Source organism: Telmatherina bonti, assembly GCF_933228915.1.
Source record: "Telmatherina bonti genome assembly, chromosome: 15".
Classification (NCBI taxonomy): domain Eukaryota; kingdom Metazoa; phylum Chordata; class Actinopteri; order Atheriniformes; family Telmatherinidae; genus Telmatherina; species Telmatherina bonti.
The window spans coordinates 27,481,611-27,499,510 of record NC_136613.1 but is presented as its reverse complement, the minus strand read 5'-3'; positions in this window follow the sequence as shown (position 1 = coordinate 27,499,510).

Sequence of the window (17,900 nt, the reverse complement as noted above, 5' to 3'; positions counted from 1 at the left end):
CAGCCGGAAGGTGTGATTATGTCTGATGCAGAAAGGTGGTAATACAAAAAAAAAGACTTTGGTTATGAGTGAGGACATTGAGTGGTCATCTATTATGTCATGCACAGGAGTTTACACTCATGAAAGGGAAGCTTTTGCAGACTGCAGTTTCTATTAATACAGGGTCTGCATAAATGATCTCAGGTTAAAATACAGCTTCAGTATCCCCATACAGTTTTCTAGTATCAGAAATTTATCACGATATTTAGAAAAAAAGGTAAGCCCTGGTTTGATGTTTTGATAAGCTTTTCCTTTCAAGTAAAGAAAGTAGGCGTTATTTGCCTTTTTATTCATTGATTGCCAGACATTGTTATAGCAGATGTCTTTAACAGCGAGTAAGTTAACTGCATCATCTGGGAGTGTTTGGCTGGTTTTGAGAGCATGGATTTCACATGATTTCAGACTAACATGTTTACATGCACTTTAGGAGTCTGGTATGGTTTTCTGCTCCCAAATTAGCTTTGAGTATGTTAAAAATCGCTAAATTTTGTGCTGCGTTCCAAAGAGACACTTTATTCCAAGAAGATGGATAAACAAGTTCACTAATTGGCTGAATTACCAGTAACTTGAAAATCAAACAAAGTTCTTCATGCATTTTCACTGTTCATTCATTGTGGTTTATACATAAATTTCAAAAATTACATTTGACATGTGGATTATTTTGTTTTGACACAGCACATTTATGCACATTTTCTTCAAAACTGGATTTAAACTATAATGAATGCAAGGTAATGTTAGCATGTTAGCCTCTTCCACTATCACAGTGATTGCTGCATCTGAAAAATTCTGAAAATCTGAAAACAATCACAAGTCATCAAACCGAATTACAGCCGTAACACACATACATGTGGAAATGGTGCATTGCAGATTGTATTGTGAATGGACTAATTTTGCTAAATATATCAAAACCTGTTAGATCAGTGTTTTTCAACCACTGTGCCGTGGCACACTAGTGTGTCGTGAGAGATTATCAGGTGTGCCCTGAGAAATGACCCAATTTCATCTAACTGATCTAAAAAGCAGCTTTGTGTTCATCCAAACAGGTCCCAGTGAAAGACAATAAAATTCCTTCCTGTGTTTATCTGATTTCTATTCAAGAGGATTTGACAAGATGGACTTTATGTTAATTATATGGACTTTTTAAAACAAAACAAAAAAACAAAACAAAAAAAACCCAATTTGGTTTATGGTGTGCCTTGTGATTTTTCAGTGAAAAAAGTGTGTTTTGGCTAAAAAAAACCCCCACTGGGTTAGATAATAATAAAGGTTAAAAAGAACTGTCATGGCCATATCAATTGAACTTTGTAAGATTTGCAGGATATTATCTACAGTCATCCCACTACCCATAAAAGGAACTTTGACAAGCCTAAATTACTATAGACCAATAGAAACACGACCACCAAGTTATGAAGTGTTTTATCATACTGGAGTTATCACGGATTAACTCTTTCATCCCACTTCATATCGACAATTGTGTTGTAAGTTTGGGAAAAATATGCTACAGAAGCGGCAACATTGACTGTTCGCCACACTGTCTTGACAAGTGTCGAAAAACCATAATCCTCGATCTAACACAATACTAAAATGTGGTAAAGACAAATGAAACAGACACCTAAAGGAAGACAGTGTCCACTGTAATAAATTTATTTATTTGCTCCTGACAAATAAATAAATTAAAACTTATTTTAAGTTGCATGCTACAAAGTTTTGTGCAGGTTTAAAGTGCAGTTGTTTAAACCTGCACTGGCAGAAGTTGTAAATATTTGTTTTAGGTTCAGAGTAAATTGTGTGGGGGGGTCATGATTCTGAATATTGTTGCTTTTTCATCATGTTGCCTATATTCTCTGTCACTTTAGGCTATTTGACCTCCTATTTTCTTTTTATTACAAATATTCAGATGATTCAAATTGATATTTAGAGTTTGTATGTTTCTGTAAAAAATGAGGCTGCAATAGGTGCTTTTTAATTTGTCAAGCATCTTTGATAATATGGATTATTAGCAGTATACTTGTGTGGAGAACTGATTTAAAGCTGGGTTAGGCAATGTTGGTGAGCAAGCAAGATTTGAAAGTGACCTCCTGTCTTGGCTCCTCCCCCTCCGGTTTTGCTCCTTGCATAATCTAAGGCTTTTTTATTCGCAGCTTCTTCCACCAATGATTCCTGATTTTCTAAGCCAGGTTTGTCTTCCGAGTTTCCTCTTCACTACTTTGTATTTTCATCCTAACAGGCTATTTATATGCAATCTGTGTAATGTGGGAGGGGAGGAGTAGAGCCGGGAGAAGAACCTTACGAAATATAAGAAATGAACGACTCCATTTGGGTCTGAACGTTTTGACTGGTCAGAGTTTTTACAGATTTACAGTAAACTGAGGGGTCTAACTATATTTCTTATTGTTCATGGTTACAAAATGTATAGACTACTTTCAAGATGAGGAACCACTTCACCCAGAGTAAAAGAAAAATCTGCTCTCTGGGCAAGATTACTAACTATATCTTTAAGTTTAAATGTTGTGGCCAAAGTGACGGCTGCTGGCTGTTACGGTAGTTACTGAATAGTGACTGTATTAGTGTTAACACCAAAGACCAAGACTATGACAACAGACTTCAAGAAACAGGAACAGCAGCACTATTTCAACACATCACAGAGAAACAATCGAGAGCAGAGAGAATAGCTTTTTGGAGTAACTCTGTCAAACCATCTATTATGAACCTTCAACGGCCCAAACCTTGTCAAGAACGTAACAAAGACCGTTTCCCTTAAGGTAGCCTAAACAAGCAAGTACTCCAAGAAACTGTTGCTGGAACATACAACACCACTCACGATATTCACAAATGGCATCATGGTGTGGTAGGCTGTGTGGTAGGATGGAGCCTCCAGTGGTTAGAAGTGCATAAAACTGCAGTTCCCCGTTCATCCACTAGGGGCTGCAAAACAAAGCAAATCCCTATAGACTCCCATGTTAAAAAGACCAACTTCTCAGCATAAATAAACATGTTTACAGCCTGGTTGAAAAATCCATTTTCGGTTTAATAGGTCAGGTTTACCTTCATCGCAACTGTGGAGGGAGGGGATTTTTTCTAACCCGCCTGTTTAAAAGTCATTTAATCTCAAAATTCGTCATATTTAGGGACGTGTCCTTTTGATTGACAGGTACCCAATCTTCCGCTTCAAGTCAGAAAAATGTAGAATAACTGCGGTTTTTAGCCAGTTAACAATGTAACTTAGCTTTAGCCCACTTACCTCCATTAGCTGGTTAGCTCCTGTTATCACCAGGTTAGCTTGGTAAGCTCTTAGCTACGGGCAGCTCGGAGTTTGCTCGATGTCAATCATCCACCATGACGTTCACAGCCACCCTCTTAGCTTTACCTCTTTGCCCATATTTGGATTTTCCTGGTGTGGCGACACGCATGCCCCTGCCACGATGGTGGTGGTAGGAACCGCCCACCGAGCTTCAATTCAGCTCTTCAGAAACCTATGGGTGACGTCACGGAGGCTCTGTCCATCTTTCTATATATAGTCTAATAAAAAAAAAGAAAAAATATATATACAGATTATGGGTTTTAGCTACCACACTTAAAAAATGTCTACATCAAACACTTGAAGAAGGTCAGCGGCATCATTACAGACTCTTCACTTCTTGGTTACTCCATCAGAGAATTTACCATCAAGCTAACATTACAGAGTGATCAGTTTTTTCCCGCTGTGTTGTAGCCTCCATCACCCCTGTCACCTATCCCACTTTAACTACTCAGCAATTTCCATAACTTGCAACAGCAACAACCCTTAAGATGCCCATTCTATTATATAAATCACACCTCAGAAGTAATTATATTAAAATCTCAAAAATATTTTTTGGTTGCTGATTTTTATATATTAATATGCGCCCTGCAAAACAAATTATTAACAGCTTTTTATAGTAATAGAAGATTTAGATGTCTAAATTTTGATGTGCAATTCAATTCTTTTCTATTCTTTTGGTCTTAGTGAGAGATATCTGGTGTGCTGAGATACATATACTTGGATAAAAAGTGTCATGTGTTGACACATACACAAGCAACCTCACACTCCCGCCTTTAGCACGGGGCAGGTTTGAACACTACGGTAGCAGTGACGCCTTGGCACTCCCCTCCTGACATGTTAAAATCTGTCCTCATAACAGATTTTCCACTTAATCTGTACCTGATCACCTCTGTCTATCATATTAACAGAGAAAGGAGGAGTGGCATATAGAGATGTTATGGACTCTGTCTTCTGCCAGTGCCTTTTTCTTAGTAGTGGGTCCATACAGCACTTATGAGCTAAACTGGAATAGCAGCAAACAACACCTGTAGGAGGAAGTGGGAGTGGAGGGGCTTTGACATGAAATAGGAGCTGTGAGAAACAGTCACACCTGTATGAAACAGAAGGTGAAAGTTTTAGCTGGCATACCACAAATGCTTTGCTTTATTGAAACACATGGAATGCACTGTAATCTGTACATTTCTAGCAAAATAGGGAGGCCGAGTGCCATTTAAAAAGTAATAATCCCAGGTTCACTCTTGTAAAAATGATATGTGTGTGTCTACTGGCAAAATGTAAAAAAAAAATAAAATAAAACAAAACCTCTGAAAATAATTCACCAGAGAGACCAATAGCTGTTTCTTTCTAGGTGGATATAGATAAGATGCACTGTGGAGCGAACAAATAACTCTAAAGTGCAAGACAACAGAAGGTCAAAGAAGGCAGTGTGATCCAGACTGAACACGGCAAATCTGCCCACGTTGTGTGACAGTCTGCAGGCAGCACTGCCCTGCGGGATCAGGGGGGAGAGAAAGGAGGGATGGACAGGAGAGAACAGTGGAGGGAAAAATGTGAGGAATGAAGGGTGAGCTCAACTCGGCAGGTCTGTGCAGAAACAGCATGCGCAGTGAACTTTAGGTAAGGTAGTAGAAATGGCCTAGGGACACGTCTTTGTCTTCTTTTGCACATAAGAACTTGCTACTGATTAGCCTACTTCTAACCACCTCCCACACCCATTCTTAGATGCAGTCTACAGTCTCTGTTTTATGGAAAAAAAAAAAAAAGAAAAAAAATCGAAAGAAAAAATCAAATTTAGATTGATTTAAAAACCCTGTAAAAAGAAGAGAAGAGTTGATTTAAAGAGTTTCCTCTAATTTGCTCTTAAATCTGCTGACTTGCAGTCTTGTAATACAGTTTCCTGTTGGAGGCAGCAGTGCATCTAATCATCTAGCTGCGTTACTCAGGAGCTGTATAGAAATATGCTGGTAATCTGCAAGTGTAAAACTTATGCCTTTTATTTTACAACTCTAAGCACAAAAGGGTTTCGTTAAACTGGTGAAAAGTCAACAAAATTACAAGGAATTCACATGGCTGTCCCAATCTTTGTGAAACATTTTCTTCCACTACTTTCTTTTAAAGATCTCATCAAACATGCCTTTGGGCATGCTTCACTTAAACTTACTTTATAGTTCTCTGACAATGAACAAATTTCCCAGATGTTCAATTTAATTTGACCTAGTCATCAATAAGGTAAAGTCTGTTTGTCTGTTTGTTGTGTGTGGGATTCCCAAGACTTTTAACATATTCCATAACATATTTTTTTCACCTCAATGATTAATGTCAGCACTCATGTAAAACATGAGCTGAGCAGATACTGTACAGTGATGTGGTAACACTGCAGTGTGCTGATTGGTTATTAGCTTTGTGTGTAAACAGCACCGTGCTGACATACATGCTTTGTTCTGCAAAGCTGTTTCAAAGCACACAATTACAACATAAATTGTAATTATGTTTGTGCACATGAATTGCATCTTGAGTAAGGAATACTTAAGCACATAACGTAACATATAAAAGTACAGATAATAAGGTATAGTATAGAGAATGGGTGCACAAACTTTTTGTCTCCAAGGGCCAAGCTGAAAATAATCCAGTGAGCCATGTGCCAAACACTGCAGCTTTAAGGATGAAGCATGAGTAAATGTATAAAGTTATTTTAATTTTTGTTCAATAGTTAATAGTGTATTTTTTTTACTATCTGGGCAAATAAAATGTTACATGAAAATTCCATATAGCAAGAGAACAAATAAACCATATTTAGAGGCGCAAGAAACAATAATTACAGCCACTAAACTACACCAAGTGCAACATGTCAACAACAAGAAAAAGTGCATGTTGAACACATACAAGTTGCTGATACTTAGTAGGACACATGCAGTTGATCTTTGGACATTACCAGTCTCCATGTCAAGCTGCACCTGGCTCACCGACAAGGTGAGTATGTCATTGAGGTGCGAGTCAGTCAGGGTCCCTCTGAGTCTGGACTTATTGAGGGTCATGACACTGAAAGTATAACCTTAAGCTTCATATATAAACACCAAAAAACAGCCCAAGCCTCATCAAGAATGTAATAAAGACCGTTTCCCTTAAGGTAGCCTAAACAAGCAAGTACTCCAAGAAACTGTTGCTGGAACATACAGCACCACTCACGATATCCACAAATGGCATCATGGTGTGGTAGGCCACCATAAAACCTATAACCTTTAAGCTCTGCAGAGTATGAATATAAACCACGACTAGCGTGCCAAAAGCAAAGTGGTGGTTGGCCAATTTTGGCCCACAGGTCAGGGTTAGGGTTACGTAACTACCGAATTAGCTTTTCACCCATAGAGAACCCATCCTCGTTACAATATGGAAACGTAAATGCCCATTTCAAATGTTTTCAGACGTCGTTGCTCTCCTTCCATGCATCTCTTATGTCGCCATAGATGTTACGTCAGTTCAACCACCAATTGGCAGTATTCACGTCTGCATTTTGACACCGGTTGGTAGCGGTAATTTACCACGATATTTTTTTTATAACCACCCCAAAACACCAGAGGCGATATAAGAATAAAACCACAATAGTTTTTGCTCTTCTCAACTTCTTCTTTGTCTTTTTCAGGTACTATTTATTTAGAGGCTTCTGATTCATCTTGTTCACGTCTCTTTTCTTCTTCTCTGGTTTGTTCCTTTCGTTGGTTGCATGTCGGATACTGTGCCAGCAATTTCCAATAGTATTGCTCCATTTTCTGCGTCAAGTGGTGGATTGCTATTCTTCTTGAAAACAGACAAAATAGTGTAGCTGATGCAGACCAAACTGTCCGTCATCTGTCTTCTGCATTGATTATGAATGAGCAATTGTGCTCTTTCTTAACTACTCCACATTTATCAAGATATTCATTCGTACCTGCCATTCATACAAACAGTTTAGTTATTTAAATAATAACTGAAAGAAGCTATGACATACTGAGTACCAGCACTCTCTTTACCCTGATGAATCTCTTGAAGGAATCTGTCTCTCTGAACATCTTTACCATCCTTAGGGTCTCAGTTATGTTGCTGTTGCGGAATTAAAATTTCGTTATAAGTGTTAAATAATGAAAACTTTCCAGCACTGATGTTATGAGATCTTTTTTTTTGTTAACTTTGGTTGTTTGCCATCTATCATTCTTTGCACTTTTTCTTCTTAGTTTTTTTTTTTTTTTTTTTGTTGACCCCACCTAATTCATGCCAACTTTATGGTAGTGTAGGAGACCCTAGAAAGCCACATTTTTTAAATATAATATACACTTTTCAAAAGTCAAGCCCCCTTTCTTCAGATTCCAACCCCAAAGCCACACCTCCAAAGGACAGAAATGTGGAAATGCATGTTCATGAGCATGTGCACTGTATTTTGGTTAAATATTCCATTCATTCATAAAGATGGGGTCCCAACCCGTATGAGAATCGCCAAATAAAGCATTTTTCTTTCAGTTCACTGTACTGATCAAGACTTTACTGTGCAGGTAATCTATCAGTCACACGAAAAAGCTTGTTAATTTTTTATCACACTCTTCCGATTTACCCAGAGCTTCCGGGAGTTTAGCCCCAAGTAGCGAAAACTGCAAAACTGTTTGTTTATATAATTCTTATAACTTTTTTACACTCAGTATCTGCCACTTTTTCCTCCAGTCGCTCACACTCACCCATTTTTAACCTCAGCTACACAACTGGGTGGAGGGGATCTAATCAACATAGATGTTACTAGGTGTCAGGTTACACCAGTCTTCCTCAAACAAGGAGGTCCTGATCCCCACTCTTACAACCCTAACTCTGTTAGGGGAAAGGGGTAGCAACATTAAAGGCAAAAAGGTAAATGGAATAAACATAAAAGTTTATTACTTAATAAAAAACAAAACAAACAAACAAAAAAACAAAACAAAACAAACAAGACCAAGGACAAAGCAATCTTAAGGTTCAGAACAGCTTACATTACCCAAACACAGACACCACAAGACCTTCCTAAAGGTCCACTGTGAGTACTCTTAAAGATATCTACAACAAGAACCCAAGTGGCAAGCTGTTCTACAGAAACACAGCGGCCCCGAATGTTCTTCAGCAGCATGTTTAAAGCAGTGTTGCATCAGGAAAGCAAATGATTGGACCAATAACTGGCAAGTTATCCCAAATCCAGCCAATCACAGATGAGTGATGGCACAGCCAGGCGTGTGCTGCGCAGTCAGACCTTCTTTCTCCAAATAAAACAAGCAGCCAAGGCCTGGGATCATAACACCTACATTGGTCCCTGAAAAACAATTAGAGGACCACATCACCGTAAAAAAAAAAATATCCTGCATTTATTATCCATATTATAATCTGAATTTGGTAATATCTTGGAGAGAAGCTGATTTTTGGCAAAAAAAATTTTTTTGCTTTGTCATCTCTGTAAAGATAATTCACCAAAAGTTACTCTCCTCTATATTCATAAAGATACTGACATATTTGCAGCCTCACATTTAGAGGGAGATGACCCACAACTGGCTGAGCTCTGGCTGTTGCTTTGTTGCCTTACAATTTTAAGCAATAACAAAAAATGCTCCTGGAAAACATCTCTTACCCTACTCTACCCTAACATCTCTCACCCTGAATGTTAGCTAAAGCCAGTCAGCCTTCAGCTAACATACAGCTAACTCAAAGGTCAGACATTGTTAGGTTTTTGGATTTGTATGTTGAGATTATGGCTGTCTGCAGGGGCTGACAGCAATCCTGACAGATTTACTGAAGCTTATAAGTGGAGTTTCAACACGGTTCAGTTTAAGGGTTAGTATCTTCTCCAAACTGGGCTTGTTTAGGGTAACATTAAATAAGGATATTTTATATACAATGCCATAAAAATGTAAGCATTGATAATCTTAACTTAATAGAACACAGTGAAGATCGGCATAAAATACCAGCTACATAAATGTCACGAATCCTTGCAGAACCTTTGACTACATTTGAATATTTTGACCCATTAAGGACATTTAATGGGTGATTTCAAATCCACAAGCTGTGAAAACCTTTAGTTTTCAAATTTCTTTCTGAAACAATGTATACCCTTTAAGATTTAGAGGCTGGTCTAGTTAAAGACTAATATGGGTCAGCAGATGGAAAAAAGGTAGGAAGTGGGAAGAGCATAAATCAGCCCTTTGAACAGTTTAAGATTAAAGGGTACTATTGCTTGTCACTCAGAGTGTCATCAATGCTGAAATTACTAACTGGTGGGATTTAGCTTGATGGTTTGGTTGATGATGCAGCAAGTTTAAGAAGGTTCTGGCTGAAGAGTTCCACTGTTGGGATAGCACCAGTGCAGACTCCACTCTCGGGCCACCTCCATTATAGGGCAGGAAGAAGACCGTCTTGGCAATTTTACATCTTTGGTGCAGGTAATTGTTTAAAGCAGAGCAATTGTTTGACTCAAAAAGGACAGGGCTGAAGGACCACACAGCAACAAATAATAAAAATATAAGGACAAAAAGAAAATACCATCCATGCACATATGTGAACAAATAACAAAAATGAAACAGATATTTTGAACCATTTCGTCCTTTCCTTTGAATACTCACAATCAAATCCATACAGTGAGAAAGTGAGTCTCTTGAAATTAATGGGTGAAATGGTGAGTTCAAAGGATTTGCATGCATGGAAGGGAATGCATGACAGATGAGGAAAGAATGCTGAGATAAAAGCGCAAACAATGGCACATTAAGTTCATTCCTTTGGTAGAGGGCAACAATTAAGATATCAGCCATCCTCAGATGTGTTTTTGGCTTCAAATGAGACTTGGCCTCTGAGGTTAATGGAACGGTTATATGAAAGCAGTTATGTGTTGTTTTGCTCAAAGTTAACACAGAAGGTTGATACCACTCATTTTCATCCAGTGGTAACAGATTCACCTCAAAGTTCATTGATAACTAAAGGTTGTGCATCATTTTTGGTTGTTGAGAGTTTTTAATTTTGGAAGCATCTTGTGTTAGTAGTGGCTCTTTACTGGAAGCAAAAATATTCTTAAGACAATTTTCATTCATGCTGCACTAACTTTATTTTATTTTCTCATGTTTTACAAAAGAGGATCATTACTTAAGTGATTAAGGAATTTTTTATTTTATTGCCGTAAAGTTATTGTTAATGTAAGCTTCAAAGTTACTCATTTTACCCTCATCCCAGCATGTCCCATTCTATTTTTTCTTAAATTTGGTTACTCATGAATCACTGTCAGTACATTCTTGACTAGATGTCCACATTTGTCAAAGTGAGGCCCAAATTTGCGTTTTCATCTAGTACTGGGTGCATTGAAAAGCTAACGGTTCTTCCTGGGGGAAAACCACTGGAGAAGGCCTAACCCCAGAGGGGTTAGGCCTTCTCCACAAATAGTACTTCTTGTGAGGAAATGGTTGACCCTTGCTGATCAATATTTTAGAAAAATTGCTCCTTGTGTCACTCCTCATCTCCCAAGCTGATGAGGACAAGTATGTAGCATGTGTGTATGTGTGTGTGTGTGTGTGTGTGTGTGAAGCTTGAGTTAAAGTAAATTCGTCAGCAGGCCCATAGCATTTCTCTACACCATGTCGTTCCCTGTCAGGCTTCAGGAAAGTGGAACGCAAATCCAGTGGACCAAGAGTCATTTTAGGTCGAGCGGAACATGTTGCAAATGGTGTTAAAAGCATGTACTCGTTGGCCTCCGCTTTCAAAAATGAATGAGGAAAAAGCCCACTAAAAATGATCCCTGTTTCCTCTTCGATCCTTCCCTGGTGGAAAAGAGCATGAATAAATAACACAGATCAAACTGAAGTGTTAACGCAGATCAAGTATTTGTAAAGAACCTGAAAGGACTGTATATACAAGAGGGGCCCAATGAGATCATGTGAATGTGCCTTGCGTGTTCTCTGTTGCTGTCACATTGAATTTGGATCATAGTGGAATCCCACAAGGTATAAAAATGATGAATTAGTTATGTTAGCACAAGGCCTATCTTTAGATATCATTGTCTTGCAAACACTTTTTACAAAGCTGTTTGCAATGTGATCTAAACATTCAGAAAATAAAAATGGCAAAAACAGAATATGATTAAGAGGATACAATAAAACCTAACTTGTCAAGTTTACAAGTTTAGCTGATAGCAGATGACTTTGAACTGATTTCATCTTTCAGGTTTGGCTTGTTAAAGCAAATTGGATTAATTTTTTTAATTTGTGTGGTTCTGACATCACCTTAGTCAGGCCATCCTTGATGTCACACGTTTAAAACAACATTCAGAGACTATAATGCCCAAAACTTCAATGATATCTGCAGTTTATGCAGTAAGGGCATATATGAAGTGACTGCTGTTGATCTTAATATCAAAACTAAGCCTTGCAAGAGAAGAACTACCTATGTTGAAACTAACATCATAAAAAATAGTTCTTTATTAATCCCACAATATAATATCTTTTGGAATGGTAACTATCAACATTAAAATGTTATAGTGGTCAGCAGGAATTTCACTCTGGCCTAGTCTTTAATGCAGTGGAGTTGAAGAAACCTCTGACTGAAGACGCTCACCTTTGATCAGCCTATTGTGTGGAGGATGTTGTTGAACAGTTTGTAAATGGTAAATGAACTTGTACTTATATAGTGCTTTTCCAGACATGTTGACCTCTCAAATCCCTTTGCACTATCTGGCATATACCCATTCACACAAACACACACACACTCACACACACACACACACACACACACACACACACACACACACACACACACACTCATACCACTATAGACACATTGGGGCCAACTCAGTGTCTTACCTAAGGATACGTAGGCATGTTGTCAGGGAAAGCCTGACTCAGTTTTTTTTTAAATTCAGGTTTTCCTTCTTAGTTCATGGTAATTTTATCCAATACTGGTTTTCTTCCCGTTGTAAAGTTGTTGTTCACATATTTTAAATAAAATGTATTATTATTATTATTATATGCTTGGAATCATTCTGCAAAGAATAGCTCACACTTTTCATGACATTTCATATGTAGCTCTTCTGACCTACAGGTAGATTGATGTGATTCAATAAACAAATCAACATAGGATGTTACACAAATCACTGGAGCCATGTGCTGACTGGATGGAGAGATTGTGTGGTTGCATGGTTCTTCCACACAGAACATTAGGACCTTGCAAACTTGTCCCAATGGATGTACTGTAGTTCAAATAAGAGGGTCTAACTTTTTTGCCAAAACAGGACAACAAGCCTGTTAATGTGAATTTAAAGGTCACTCTTAATCGTGGTTATGTTAATATACCACACAACAGTAAGAACACAGATAGACTGGTATCTGGCCATTCTCGTGATAGCCTTTTTTCCAATTTACCTGTATGTTGCCATACAAGTGCAATGCAAAGAGAGTGATTAAAAAAGCGAGGGTTCATTCAAATATTTGCAACATATCGTTTTATTTTTTTTTAAAAGATAAAGAAACCATACTGTGATGATTATCAAGCTTTATATGTAACGTATGAGTATTAATTTCTTTGATAAAGTAAGTAACAAATCTAAAACAGCTACATTTTAAGATTGACCTGTTCTTTGGTAAGATTCCTGTGCTTTAGCTTTACATGTCCGCCATTTTCTTACGATGTTTGGTAATCAAATCTACGCAGAAACTTGAGTTGCTGCAGAAGAAGTCATCCAGTTTCGGTGCAAAGCATTTTCCTTCAAGTTGAGAATCACATGATTTACCTAAATACAGGTGTTGTTGTCATTTTTAATTCAAAATAAGGCTCTTCAAATACTGTCAACCACTTCTCTATCACTTTCATTATGATAGCTGTAAAAGATTTTCCTCAGTTTGTGACAAAAATTTACCTCAAATCTACTCTGGTATAGTCTGCAATAAATTTGAGGGATGTGAATTGGCTTAGCGTACAAAATCCTGACCACTTGAGTCAGCAAAAAGGAACAAACACAACAACATGTTCAAAGGCTTCACTTTGTCTCAGTCTCTCTGTCTTTGACCTCATCTTGTGTGCATATTTTTCTGCACACATCACATGAATACACTGATCACAGTATGACTGCTGTGGTCTTGTTTGTTGGATTATGAATAATTTATGATTTTAATTACAGTAATCTTATTGCTTTGTGTGTCATTGAGTTATTAAAAGATTTGAACAAGCCATCTTGAAAAACAACAATGTCAATTAAGCAATTGTGGTTGTTGCTCAATGAACTTAGTTGCTGACAGTTTGGTATGCAAAATCAGAAGACCAAACATGTCTGCTTTTTAGTAAATTCTTTCATTCTCTGACTGTGAAAAACTGGTGCAAAACTGGTGTTTTAATGTGCCGGAGGGTCAAGTCACTCCAAAATCTTCTAGCAATGATTAGCATTTGGAGTTTAGCATATGATTCAGACCATTTTCCCAATCATTTACAAACCCTATGCTCATCATGTGAGAGGAAATCAAAATGAACCTATATTTTACCGTGGGTAAAATCATCTATGTTTGCTGTAACGTTTTCTGTGAGGACATAGTGCCATTTTCTGACATTTGACATCCACTAAAAACATGCTGTTTTTAACATGCATGGTGAGTGTCCATTTAGGCGTCAGCAGTTTGGCCTTCTCATGGAAAACATTAGAAAATGTCTAACAAGTGACGCAGACATGTTTGTACACGTCGCAGAATAATAAATCTTTCTCACCAGCATGATGTTTTTTCAGCTCAAATCTTCTGTCACTTGGGGACCTGTTCTCTATCTAAATAAAAAGCCACTGTTCAAATAAACTCAGCTCACAAGCCCGGACCTGGTATCCCGAACATGCAAGATTTATTCTCATGAAGAGGAATGTTTTTCTCTTTTTCTGTTCTCTAATATCAATAAAATATTAATCATTAGTGTGAATTTATTTAGTTTTCTTTTCCAAATTGTGACCATTTTCTTTTTGCTTCTTTTAATCAACATGGCCCTATTTGAAGATTTAAATAAAAGAAGAATAAAAGAAGTAAAGATATTTTATTTCTACTGAGATTGAAGCTGAAGTCTCCTGTTAAAAGAAACCAACAGCAGTGGTAGCAGGTTACTCAGCCTTGGCTTTAGGTCATTGTGAAAACATAATACTAGCGTGCATACACACCCCCTGTCACTTAGACGCATGTGCCTGCCAAAAGAAACACACATGACTGCATAAACAAACACACACGGGCAATTCACACACAGTGTAATTGCAAGCACACATTCATACATAAACTATTTATACAAGAAGAGCGAGGACGTGGAGAGCTTCTTCATTTAGATCAGTGCTCTGAAAGATGCAGAGTGCATGCTAAACTCAACATACAGATGGTGCGCCAGACAGCAGCTGTATGTTTGGATAAGAACAGAAATGCATGACTCTGAAAAAGCACCTTTTTACTTCAAATCTGTTTACTTTGAAAGTATATCTCTTGCATTCTTACACATGACTTGGTGACTTCATCACTTCCCTGAGGGCACAGAATATATAAGTGAGTCAGGACACTCCACAGGATTTCTCTTTGCACGCAAGCAGCAACTGGCAAGGGAGGGTCTACACTTGACCACAGACTTGTGGTCCTACCTGGTCTGGGTATTTCATAAAGTTCCTAACAAAACATTTGGCATGTGTAAAGTCAAAAGTAATTACTGTAATAACTATAATTACAAAAGAACATCCAAATAGGATCCCTTTCTGTGTGCTTTTCAGTCACAGTAGAAGGAATATAAGCTTCTACACAGATCAGATGTTTTCTGATGTGTTTTCTGTTAATCATTTTCATGTATTAAAAAACAACTTTTTTTTTTCATCATACTGCATGACAGCATAAACCCAAACTAATCGGTGTCACATATACTGTTTTGTACTATTCTGTAGTTTTTGTTGTTATCAAGCAGGTCCATGGATTGCAAGCACTAACTAGTTATAGATAATTCAACATGCTTTCATTTGCCAATAGGTTGAAGTCCCAATTAAACTCATATTTTAAGCTCATGCTTTTAGATTTTTATCACCTGTATGACACTTTGCCCTAAGGTGACTGAGTGACATTAAGTTTCAAAATCATAATGGAAATTAGTGGTGTGGTTAGCTCTGGACACAAAGTGGACACAGCTGCAGTGTCAGATCTCAGACCAGCCCAAATGACAGGGTAGAGTTCATTTGACCTGAACCAGACTGGATGAGGAGTTTGGTCATCCAGAGAGGAGGCAGAGGAGAGGCTTGGAGAGAAGCAGCATGAGATGGCTTGAGCATGAAGTTAAGATGCCTCCTGGACACCTCCCTAAGGAGGTTTTCTGAGCATGTCCCAACTGGCAGACACCCTGGGAAAGACCCAGTCCACAAAAAGGGACTACCTCTTTTAACTGGGATTGTCTGGGAATTCCCCAGGGTGCCCAGGGGAGCAAGAAACCTGGTCTTCCCTGCCACCAAAACCCGACCCTAGATAAGCGGAGGAGAAGGGATAGATTGATGGACAGAATACTTTGATGTGAAAACTTTGAGTATCTGACTAATGCGACAAATAATGGGAATGAGCCAGTCCTGAGTATCTATTAATCTTTTTACTGTCTCCGGTGAAAGTATGTATATATATATATATATATATATATATATATATATATATATATATATATATATATATATATATATATATATATATATATACATATATATATATACATATATATATATATATATATATATGTATATATATATATATATATGTGTATATATATATATATATATATATATATATATATATATATGTGTATATATATATATATATATATATATATATATATATATATATATATATATATATATATATATATATATATGTGTATATATATATATATATATATATATATATATATATATATATATATATATATGTGTATATATATATATATATATATATATATATATATATATATATATATATATATATATATATATATATATATATATATATATATATATATATATATATATGGTGCAAGCACGGACAAAGAAATAATCAATTAAGTCTTTCCATGACTTCAATAATAAGAGATTGACATCAAAGTTTTGGCTTTTTGTAAAATTTCAGAAAATTTCTACACCAATTAACAAGTACAACTTTCTGAAAGGCGCAAAACTGTCCTTTTCCTAAAAATTGCTACTGAGTTGAAGTATTTGGCTTCAAAGCGGGATGTTTTAATACTCAGATGTTGTGTCATGAAAAGATTTTTTTTGGCCATAACACAGTTTACTTTGAGTTTACATTATAATTGTTGAAACCGTTGTTTAAAAAAATCTTTGAAACAGGACTAAACTTCAATGGAAAATAAAACATGTATACACAACTGTCATGTGGATGTTAACAACAATGCTAACATTCAGCACACTAAAACCACTCTCATGAACATGGTCTGTCTTTATTGTCTTACAAATATTAAGTTATCCACAAAAATAAAATAACTTAGATAATAACCATATTAAAACATAAAAATACAAACATACATTACATTTAACACATGAAAAAATGCATATTACTGATATCTTCCCAGAGGTTTCCTGGACACAGTTTAGTATGTGCAAACTACTTATCAGAATCAAAATAATCTGTTATACTAAAATCATAATCTCAGTTTTTTGTCTTTTTTTTTGTTGTTTTACTCTGGTTTCAACACAGAAAAATGATTTCTTGAAATAAATTACACCATCTGATAAGAAGTCTTACTCATACAAGTTTGTTGGGATCAAATATGATCTTAAAAATGTACATAGGCAGAAATCTATATCAACATTCTTCTTTGTATACTCTGAAGTTGACATCATAAGATCACCGCAGTACACATTAAAGAAGTGTGAAGAGGGTGAGTGTAGATATATAACAAGGAGCTTACCGTGTTGCACACAGCACATTGCATCACAAAACAGGAAACACTTTGATTGATGTCTCTTAAGGATGTTTATAATGTGTGTAACTGGAGCCTGTTCATGTCCGCTCAGTTTCCCGAGGCAGTTAAATGATATTGATGGCATTTGTGCAGCATTACTCATTTTTATTTACAGTGCTGTTCATGTCGTGTCAAGGATGAAGTGTACTTGTTAAATGAGTGTCTACTGTGCACTCTAATGGTTCTCTCACAGTACGTATCACATCACACAGACCACACATGGAATGTTTTGGACAACTTAATTCAGGACAATGTACCTGTGTTATGTGTTACTGAGGGTCTAACAACAGCAGCATAAGCCTTTGTCTTAGTGGTTTTGTAGTGATTTTCAAGTGGGTCCAAAATATTATTTTGCTCTGGTGAATAGAAGTGGTGCTTGCTCTATTTGAAACCAATTTCTGTGAACTATTTTACAACCTCCATTTGAGGAAAGGAAATGTCTTGAGATGTGAAGTGCTGTAGTGAGCAATCCCACCAATCAGAGCTTCAGATCAGTCTTTTGAATGACTTTAACTTCGGCCATTCAGTCGTCACTGTTTCGTTTGTTGCACGGAGGTTACAGTTAATTATAAAAGCTCAACCTACAGATGCA